This window comes from Corythoichthys intestinalis, chromosome 15, assembly GCF_030265065.1.
Source record: "Corythoichthys intestinalis isolate RoL2023-P3 chromosome 15, ASM3026506v1, whole genome shotgun sequence".
In the NCBI taxonomy this organism is placed as follows: Eukaryota; Metazoa; Chordata; class Actinopteri; order Syngnathiformes; family Syngnathidae; genus Corythoichthys; species Corythoichthys intestinalis.
The window spans coordinates 6,127,621-6,136,384 of record NC_080409.1 but is presented as its reverse complement, the minus strand read 5'-3'; the positions used below and the strand labels follow the sequence as shown (position 1 = coordinate 6,136,384).

General features: G+C 41.8%; 1 non-coding gene across 1 annotated transcript; it reads left to right on the top strand.

The window, feature by feature from the left end:
• The first annotated feature begins 491 nt into the window (after window positions 1–491).
• On the top strand, window positions 492–573 carry trnal-aag (transfer RNA leucine (anticodon AAG)). The gene has a single exon. It is a non-coding gene; the product is annotated as a tRNA-Leu (tRNA).
• Window positions 574–8,764: the final 8,191 nt, after the last annotated feature.

Genomic DNA, 8,764 nt, shown 5'->3' with positions numbered 1-8,764 from the left:
GGTAATTGATTTATGGCGAGGGGCTAGCCTAGCTGGTCAACAGGTAGGCTGGGCAGTCAGCTAATTTAAAGAGTTGCAAAGAGACGAAGGGTACTTCACGAGACAGTTATAAAACTGAGGTTTAGTTTAGGGGGGCACACACATACACTTGAGATTTGACTCATTATGTGTTACCTCTGCGTGGAGGCTTGGATGGAAGTTATTCTGTACATGTTGCTCCTGCTGCAATGAATGTGCCACATTCGTGTCCGCACCGCGCGTTCACGTTGACAGATCATGGGCAATACGCACCCTCACAGGAGGGCATGTATTTGCATGTTTGTAGGACAGGCTCGCACGGTGATTCTAGCTGCGGCGCTTGAGAGGACTTAAACCCATTACTAACATAGTAATAACCACTAACCATGACTTAATGCTGTTGATCAACAATCAGCAACAGAAACCTAAAATTGATTGCTTTAGGCTTGTGATGGCTTGGAAGCACACGTCAGGGTAGCGTGGCCGAGCGGTCCAAGGTGCTGGATTAAGATTCCAGTCTCTTCGGAGGTGTGGGTTCGAATCCCTCCGTTGCTATCTGGTACTCATCATTTGGCTTGACTGAAGATGTTTGAGTCAATTGAAGGCTTTTTAAGAACCAAAAGATTCTACTCTTAGCTAATCTGATTCTATTTGCAGTCATGCATTGTTGAACAATCTGGCCGTCTAGCAATTTGTTTGCTACATCCAAATGTAATTATCTTTACCTGTAATGCTAATCTGAAATGCACACTTTAAGAACACGAACAGTGGGGATTACACATGATCTAATAGTGAAGGCAGGCAATTCTCACCAGATTAAAGATCATTAATTGAGGAGAGGCCATTTTCCCATTGTCACGCAGACTGAAGGGTAAGGCTTGAAACAAAAACTGCAACATTGTGAACACCTTGAGTCTCACTACATTTTGCCTACAGTGCTCTGCCAAAGAAGATACAAGTCTAAGCAGCAGAGGATGGTTTCGATCCAGGGACTCATGAGTTATGGGCCCAGCACTGTGCTCCACTCTGCTTTTCATGGACAGAACTGCAACTGTTCACTGCTGTTGATCAACAATTAGTAACAGAGACCATGGATCAATCGCTTTCCAGTTGTTTTGGCTCGGAAGCACAGACCAAAGTAGTGTGGCCGAGCGGTCTAAGGTGCCAGTCTCGCCGAAGGTGTCGGTTCGAATCCCACCACTGCCAACTGGTATCCTTCATTGGGCTTGCTTGAAGATGTCTGAATCAATTGATGGCTTTTTAAGAACCAAAAGATTGTTATCTGATTCGATTTGCAGCCATGCATTCTTGTAAAAACTGGTCGTCTAGCAATTCGTTTGCGACATCTAAATTGAATTATCTATACCTGTAAGGCTAATCTGAAATGGACACTTTAAGAACACGAACATTGGTGATTACTCATGATCCAATAGTGAAGGTAGGCAACTCTCACCAGATCAAAGAGCATAAATTAAGGACAGGCCATTTTTCCATTATAAAGCAGACCAAAGGGTAAAGCTTTAAACAACAACTGCAACATTGTGAATACCTTCAGTCTCACTGCATTTTGCCGACAGTGCTCCGCCAAAGAAGATACAAGTTTAAATGGCAGAGGACGGTTTTGATCCGTCAACCTCTGGGTTATGGGCACAGCACGCTTCCACTGCGCCACCCTGCTATTTGTTTACATAACTGGAATTGTTCATTGCTCTTGATCAACAATGCTCTACGGAAACCATAGATTGATTGCTTTAAAGTTGTGATGGCTTGGGGTCACAAACCTGGGTAGTGTGGCCGAGAGGTCCAAGGTGCTGGATTGAATTTCCAGTCTCTTCGGAGGTGCGTGTTCAAATCCCACCACTGCCAAGTGATATCCTTCACTGGGCCTGATTGAAGACACGTGAGGCAATTGAATGCTTTTTAAGAACCAAAAGATTGTACTTTTTGGTTATCTGATTCTATTTGCAGTCATGCATTCTTGAACAATCTAATCTGCTCATCCAGTTATTTGTTTGCGAAATCCGAGTTCAATTATCTCTACCTGTAATGCTAATCTGAAATGGACACTTTAAGAACATGAACATTGCGGCCATTTTCCCATTGTCAAGCAGACTGAAGGGTAAGGCTTGAAACGACAACTGCAACATTGTGAACACCTTTAGTCCCCCTACAATTTGCCTGCAGTGCTCTGCCATTTCGATCCGTCAACCTCTGGGTTATGGGTCCAGCAGGCTTCCGCTGCGCCACTCTGCTTTTCATACACAGAACTGGAATTGTTCATTGCTCTTGATCAACAACGCTCTCCAGAAACCATAGAATAATTGCTTTAAAGTTGTGATGTCTTGGGGTCACAAACCAGGGTAGTGTGGGCGAGCGGTAAAAACGCTGGATTTAGAACATTGGTGAATACTCGTGATCTAATAGCGAAGGTAGGCAACTCTTACCAGATCAAAGAGCATGAATTGCAAAGAGCTTTATCAAGCAGACTGAAGGGTAAAGCTTGAAACAACAACTGCAACATTGTAAACAACTTTAGTCTTACTACAGTTTGCACTTGCCTGCAGTGCATTGCAAAAAAAGATACAAGTGTGGGCCCAGCACGCTTCCGCTGCGCCACTCTGCTCTACATTCACAGAGAATTGATAGTAAACCATAGCTGACAGCACTCCTGTAATGAGTCACATGACATTTTGGAGGGGAAAATGACAAGCAGTACTCAATTAGGACATTCAGGGATGTACTGTATTGGCCCGAATATAATACGGTGTTTTTTGCATTGAAATAAGACTGAAAAAGAGGGGGTCGTCTTGTATTCGCCGTCTAGTCATTATACCCATTCACGACGCTAGATGGCGCCATATATCATTGAAGTGATGTTCTGTCATGACAGATGTCAGCTAACTCTCAAGTTTAACCAGTTTGCATTATTTTATTGCAATGTTTTTCCTTATTCAGATTTGTTTCAAGACTACAGTTACAGTTAGACTTTGATGGTTCATGCAGTTATTGCAGTTTTGTTGTTTTATCACAGTAGATTGGTTTATTTACATTTCAAAAACCAGAAGCCATTCATTTACGAATGTGATTGCACTTTACATATTTAAATGTTCAGATATTAAGATTTGACTGAGGCAAAATAACATGCTTTTTCTCTCAAATATATTGTTATAATCATTTGTTTCAGATGTACTGTAATTATTTTCTGTATAAAAATTAATTTGGTGCTCAAAAAGTCTTTTTTCCAACTTGAGTCCTGAAAATAGGGGGTCGTCTTGTAATCAGGGCCGTCTTATATTCTGGCCAATACGCTATGTAAATATTAGCTAGCTACTCTGGAGTTCACTGCCGGGGTTTTGACAGCTTAGTTATATTTTATTTTATTTGTGTTTTTTCAAAGGGGTGTACTCACTTTTGTTGCCAGGGGTTTTGATATTAATGGCTATATTTTGAGTTATTTTGTGGGGAAAGTAAATGAACTCTATTATATAAGCTGCACACCGACTACTTTTCATTGTGTCAAAGTGTCATTTTGTCAGCGTTGTCCCATGAAAAGATATACTTAAATATCTGCAGAAATGTGAGGGGTGTACTGACTTTTGTGATACACTGTATATAATCATTTTAATCAGGAAAAAAATGTTTGCGGACAAGGCTGCAAAATGGAGAGTGACACTCAACTGTTACCTTTAGGACATTTTACACATAACCTTAAAGTAAAAGTTCAGAATTTTTGACATTAGGCTTAACCAGAGGTGGGTAGAGTGCCAAAAATCTTACTCAAGCAAGAGTAGCGTTACATCAAAATGATATTACTCATATAAAAGTAGTCGTCCCAAAAATGAAAACTAAATTGTAACTTCTGCTAAGCGACACTGGGGCAGTTTCAAATAGCTTTGATACCCGTGGCAGTCAAATATATAGAGTGCAGCATGCAATACGAATAACCATGTTTTCATTTTAAAATATGCCACTGTCATACAAACTCACCTTATACAATGCTCTGACACTTGACGGTGGATATTTTCTCACTCACACCAAGTAGGTCGGCTGTTTCGCTCACTGTCAGACCCAACAACAAGTAAGACTCCATATCTTTGTTGACGGGCATGCGGAGTAGATTTCAGCACTCGCATGTCAATCAACCAATATGTGAATAATTCACCCCATGGCACACATAGGACCGCCTCCTCATTTGAATAACGTTTCCTTCTGCTTGTTCAAACTGACAATGAAATAAATAAGAGAGCAAAGCGCTTTTATTCATTGATATTGAATTCATATTTTCTGCATATATTTTCATATATATTTTTGTATTTATTTGATTTTTTTCAAATTTATATTCAGTTTTGACTTTTATTCAGGTATATATTTTCATATTTATCTTTTGTATTTAGTTATTTCAAATTTGATTTATTTTTGTTTTATTTTCACTTTTATTTTTTGATTTTAAATTTTGGTAGCTTTGGTCCTCCATACTTTGGCTCCTGATAATGATTCAACACCGCGGCTGAGTGGTATCGGTTGCCGATACTGTATCGATACTCCCAACACCCCCCCCCCCACCCAAAAAAAAGCAAAATAGTTTTTTTTAACCCTTGTGGTTAGAAATAATTTTATACAAAATGGGGTGCTCCCAATCAGATAAATGCACAAGCTGCAACGAAGATTCTTCAGACACATACTTGCATGCTCTTTAGCAATGTAAATCAGTGCGAGAGTTTTGGTCACAGGTAACGAAGAAACTCTCTTTCCTATTGAACTGCAGGATTTCATTGTCTCCAACTCTTTGTCTGCTTGGCGATCTGAATACAGTGAATATCTCTAACCATCAAACCCGTCCACTACTAGCAAGTTTAACGATAGCCAAAAAAACAATATTGTTGAATTGGAAAAACAAACAAAACATTAGCATTAACCAATGGCTAAATCTAATCATTTAATATATAACAGAGAAAATACCTGCCAAACAGACAAAAAAAAAAAAAAAATGGACAAATACGAACAACAGTGGAAAATGGTCGCAAGAATGATGAATATAGAATAAGGATTCTCTCTCACCTGCGAAGGAATGCCACAAAAATAATAAAAATGTATACCTAAATTAATGTATGCGGGGTGTCCAGGGAAGTTGTATGCATCTTTTTACAGCTGGAAACTGGACATGTTTAAATTAGGGCTGTCAAGCGATTCAAATTTTTAATCGAGTTAATTACAGCTTAAAAATGAATTAATCGTAATTAATCGCAATTAATCGCAATTCAAACCATCTATGAAATATGCCATATTTTTCTGTAAATTATATATATATTCTGTAAAATAATTTGTTGGAATGGAAAGATAAGACACAAGATGGATATATACATTCAACATACGGTAGATAAGGACTGTAGTGGGCATTTCACTCTACTGTCATTTAAATCTGTCTATGCTGTCCTCACTCCGAAGCGTCTACTTTTTCCAAAGCTAGACAGCTAGTAAACGACGCCTTAATCATCAGACTTCTTCCTTTTTCATCTGATTTATTAATAAAATGGCCTCAAACTACTGTCCTCTTTAGACCGCAGTGAAACTACAAAAAAAAAGTACACAAGCATTGCATTAGCAACAACGTTAGCTTAGCACGCTATACAGGTTCACTAAACATAAACAAAAAGCGTCTTATACAAAAAATATAACATTTCGCTTACTAACATAATATGAACATTCTTTACAACAACCATACTTACGGACAAATCTTGTCCAAGGATCATATAAGCACAACATTACAACGTAGGCGTCAGCCCGAGATGTCGTGCAGCCATATTGAACTGGCAAGAAAACAATAAACCATGTCGCAAAGCGACCACAAGAGTTCGCTGTTAGACAGCACAAAAAACCTTGCTGTAAAACTTACCAAAAGGCAGAATACTGTCTGAGCGGGACATGTGCGTTAATTGCGTCAAATATTTCAACGTGATTAATTTAAAAAATTAATTACCGCGCGTTAACGCAATAATTTTGACAGCCCTAGTTTAAATCCGAACTGTTTTATACACTCCCAGCAGCATGTAATAAATAATTTTTCTTCCTTCACAGTTTAGTCGGTCAATGGGTTTACTTTACAAAGAAACCCATTGACAATTTAGTTTCCAGCTGCTGGGGAACGTAACTTTTTTGGAACACCCTATATATTACTTATCAGACTTGGAACAATTAAGGAACTATGCGTAAATAATACACTTCACTGGTCCTTGGCATACATCTAATGGTGTTTGATAAACCTCTTCTTCTGTCAGCTTTACAGGTGGAGTTTGTTGGCGTCCTGCCCTGGGCCGTCCCGTCGCCGGTCTTGGCCCCGGGGATTTTTGGCCGGGACTTGTTTGGTTGCGTCTGGCTGTGTGGGGGTCTCGTCGGGCGCGCGCTGGTGTCGTGGGCGGGCGGGGGTGCCGCGCGGATGCCAGTCCGGGGCCGCGGCCCTTCCCCGGCCGGCCGGGGTGGGGGCCGGGGGGTGTATGCGGCGGCCATGGTTCCCTCCCGGGTCCACCCGGCCGGAGCCGCGTCTCCCTGTACCGGGGAGATGCCGTCTGGTGTCATACTGTCCTGGCCCGGGGGTGGGTTGTGGGGGGTACGCTTCCGTCCCCTTGGTCTGTCTGTTTGCCTCCCTGGGCCGCGGCGGCCGCCGCTGCCCCCCTGCCAATGGGGTCGTCGACGGGGCCTCTTGGGGCCCGCGGGGCCTTGGGTGGGGCTTGCTGTCCCTAGCTGGTGGGGTGGACGCCCCCTGGTCGCCGGCGCTTGGCGTGGCGCCTGCTCGGAGTGCAGGGTTGGCGGTGGCGGAGGCGTCGTGGGTGATCTGGGGCGGGGATTGATCGGGGCCCTGACGCTTATCCCGCCCTGCGGCTGGTGGTTCTGGTGGACAGGGCCACGCCCGCAGGAGCCTGCCTCTTTATAACTCACGCACTTCTCACTTCGGCACTGTAAATATCTTTCACCCTGGCACTTAGAGTTGTGGTCAAAAGTTTACATACACTTGTGAAGAACATAATGTCATGGCTCTCTTGAGTTTCCAGTTATTTCTACAACTCTGATTTTTCTCCAATGGAGTGATTGGAACAGTTACTTCTTTGTCACAAAAAACATTCATGAAGTTTGGTTCTTTTATGACTTTATAATGGGTTAACAGAAAAAGTGATCAAATCTGCTGGGTCAAAAATATACATACAGCAACACGAATTAGCAATTTCTTGTTAGTGATTATTGACTTGAACAAGTCAGGAAAGTCACTTGGAGCCATTTCAAAGCAGCTGCAGGTCCCAAGAGCAACAGTGCAAACAATTGTTTGTAAGTATAAAGTGCATGGCACTGTTTTGTCACTGCCACGATCAGCAAGAAAACGCAAGCTATCACCTGCTGCTGAGAGAAAATTGGTCAGGAGGGTGAAGATTCAACCGAGAATCACCAAAAAGCAGATCTACTAAGAATTAGAAGCTGCTGGAACACAGGTGTCAGTGTCCAGAGTCAAGCGTGTTTTGCATCTCCATGGACTGAGAGGCTGCCGTTCAAGAAGGAAGCCCTTGCTCCAAAAGCGGCACCTTAAGGCTCGACTGAAGTTTGCTGCTGATCACATGGACAAAGATAAGACCTTCTGGAGAAAAGTTCTGTGGTCAGACGAAACAAAAATCGAGCTGTTTGGCCACAATGCCCAGCAATATGTTTGGAGGAGAAAAGGTGAGGCCTTTAACCCCAAGTACACCATGCCTACCGTCAAGCACGGTGGTGGTAGTATTATGCTGTGGGGCTGTTTTGCTACCAATGGAACTGGTGCTTTACAGAGAGTAAATGGGATAATGAAGAAGGAGGATTACCTTCAAATTCTTCAAGATAACCTAACGTCATCAGCCCGAAGACTGGGTCTTGGGTGCAGTTGGGTGTTCCAACAGGACAATGACCCCAAACACACATCAAAAGTGGTAATGGAATGGCTAAATCAGGCTAGAATTAAGGTTTTCAAATGGCCCTCCCAAAGTCCTGACTTAAACCCCATCGAGAACTTGTGGACAATGCTGAAGAAACAAGTCCATGTCAGAAAGCCATCAAATTTAACTGAACTGGACCAATTCTGTCAAGAGGAGTGGTCAAAGATTCAACCAGAAGCTTGCCAGAAGCTGTGGATGGCTACCAAAAGCGGCGAATTGAAGTGAAAATGGCCAAGGGACATGTTACCAAATATTAGCGCTGCTGTATGTCTATTTTTGACCCAGCAGATATGATCACTTTTTTTCTGTTCACCCATAATAAAGTCATAAAAGAACCAAACTTCATGAATGTTTTTTTGTACAAAGAAGTATCTGTTCCAATCACTCTATCAGAGATGTAGAAATAACTGGAAACTCAAGAGAGCCATGACATCATGTTCTTCACAAGAGTATGTAAACTTTTGACCACAACTGTACATGCTCATACATTTCTCCGGGGAGAGCTGGGACGGGGCTTTACAGTCTCCTTCGCTGGGCTGCGGGAGGAGGGATGGGTTGCGCTAATTTTTATTTTCCCTCATTTCCTCACATACTAAATGCCAAATCTCAATTTTAACTACTTAAGAACATAGGATGTATATTAAAATTGAAGTTAATGTAAACATTTACTTTTTGTTTTTTTTTAATAACAAAGATATAAGTAACATACATTCAGAAAAATAAGTACAAATGACTTATATTATGCAGAGTGAAATGGAATATATTTTGAAGATCGCACAAACATTGACTTTTTT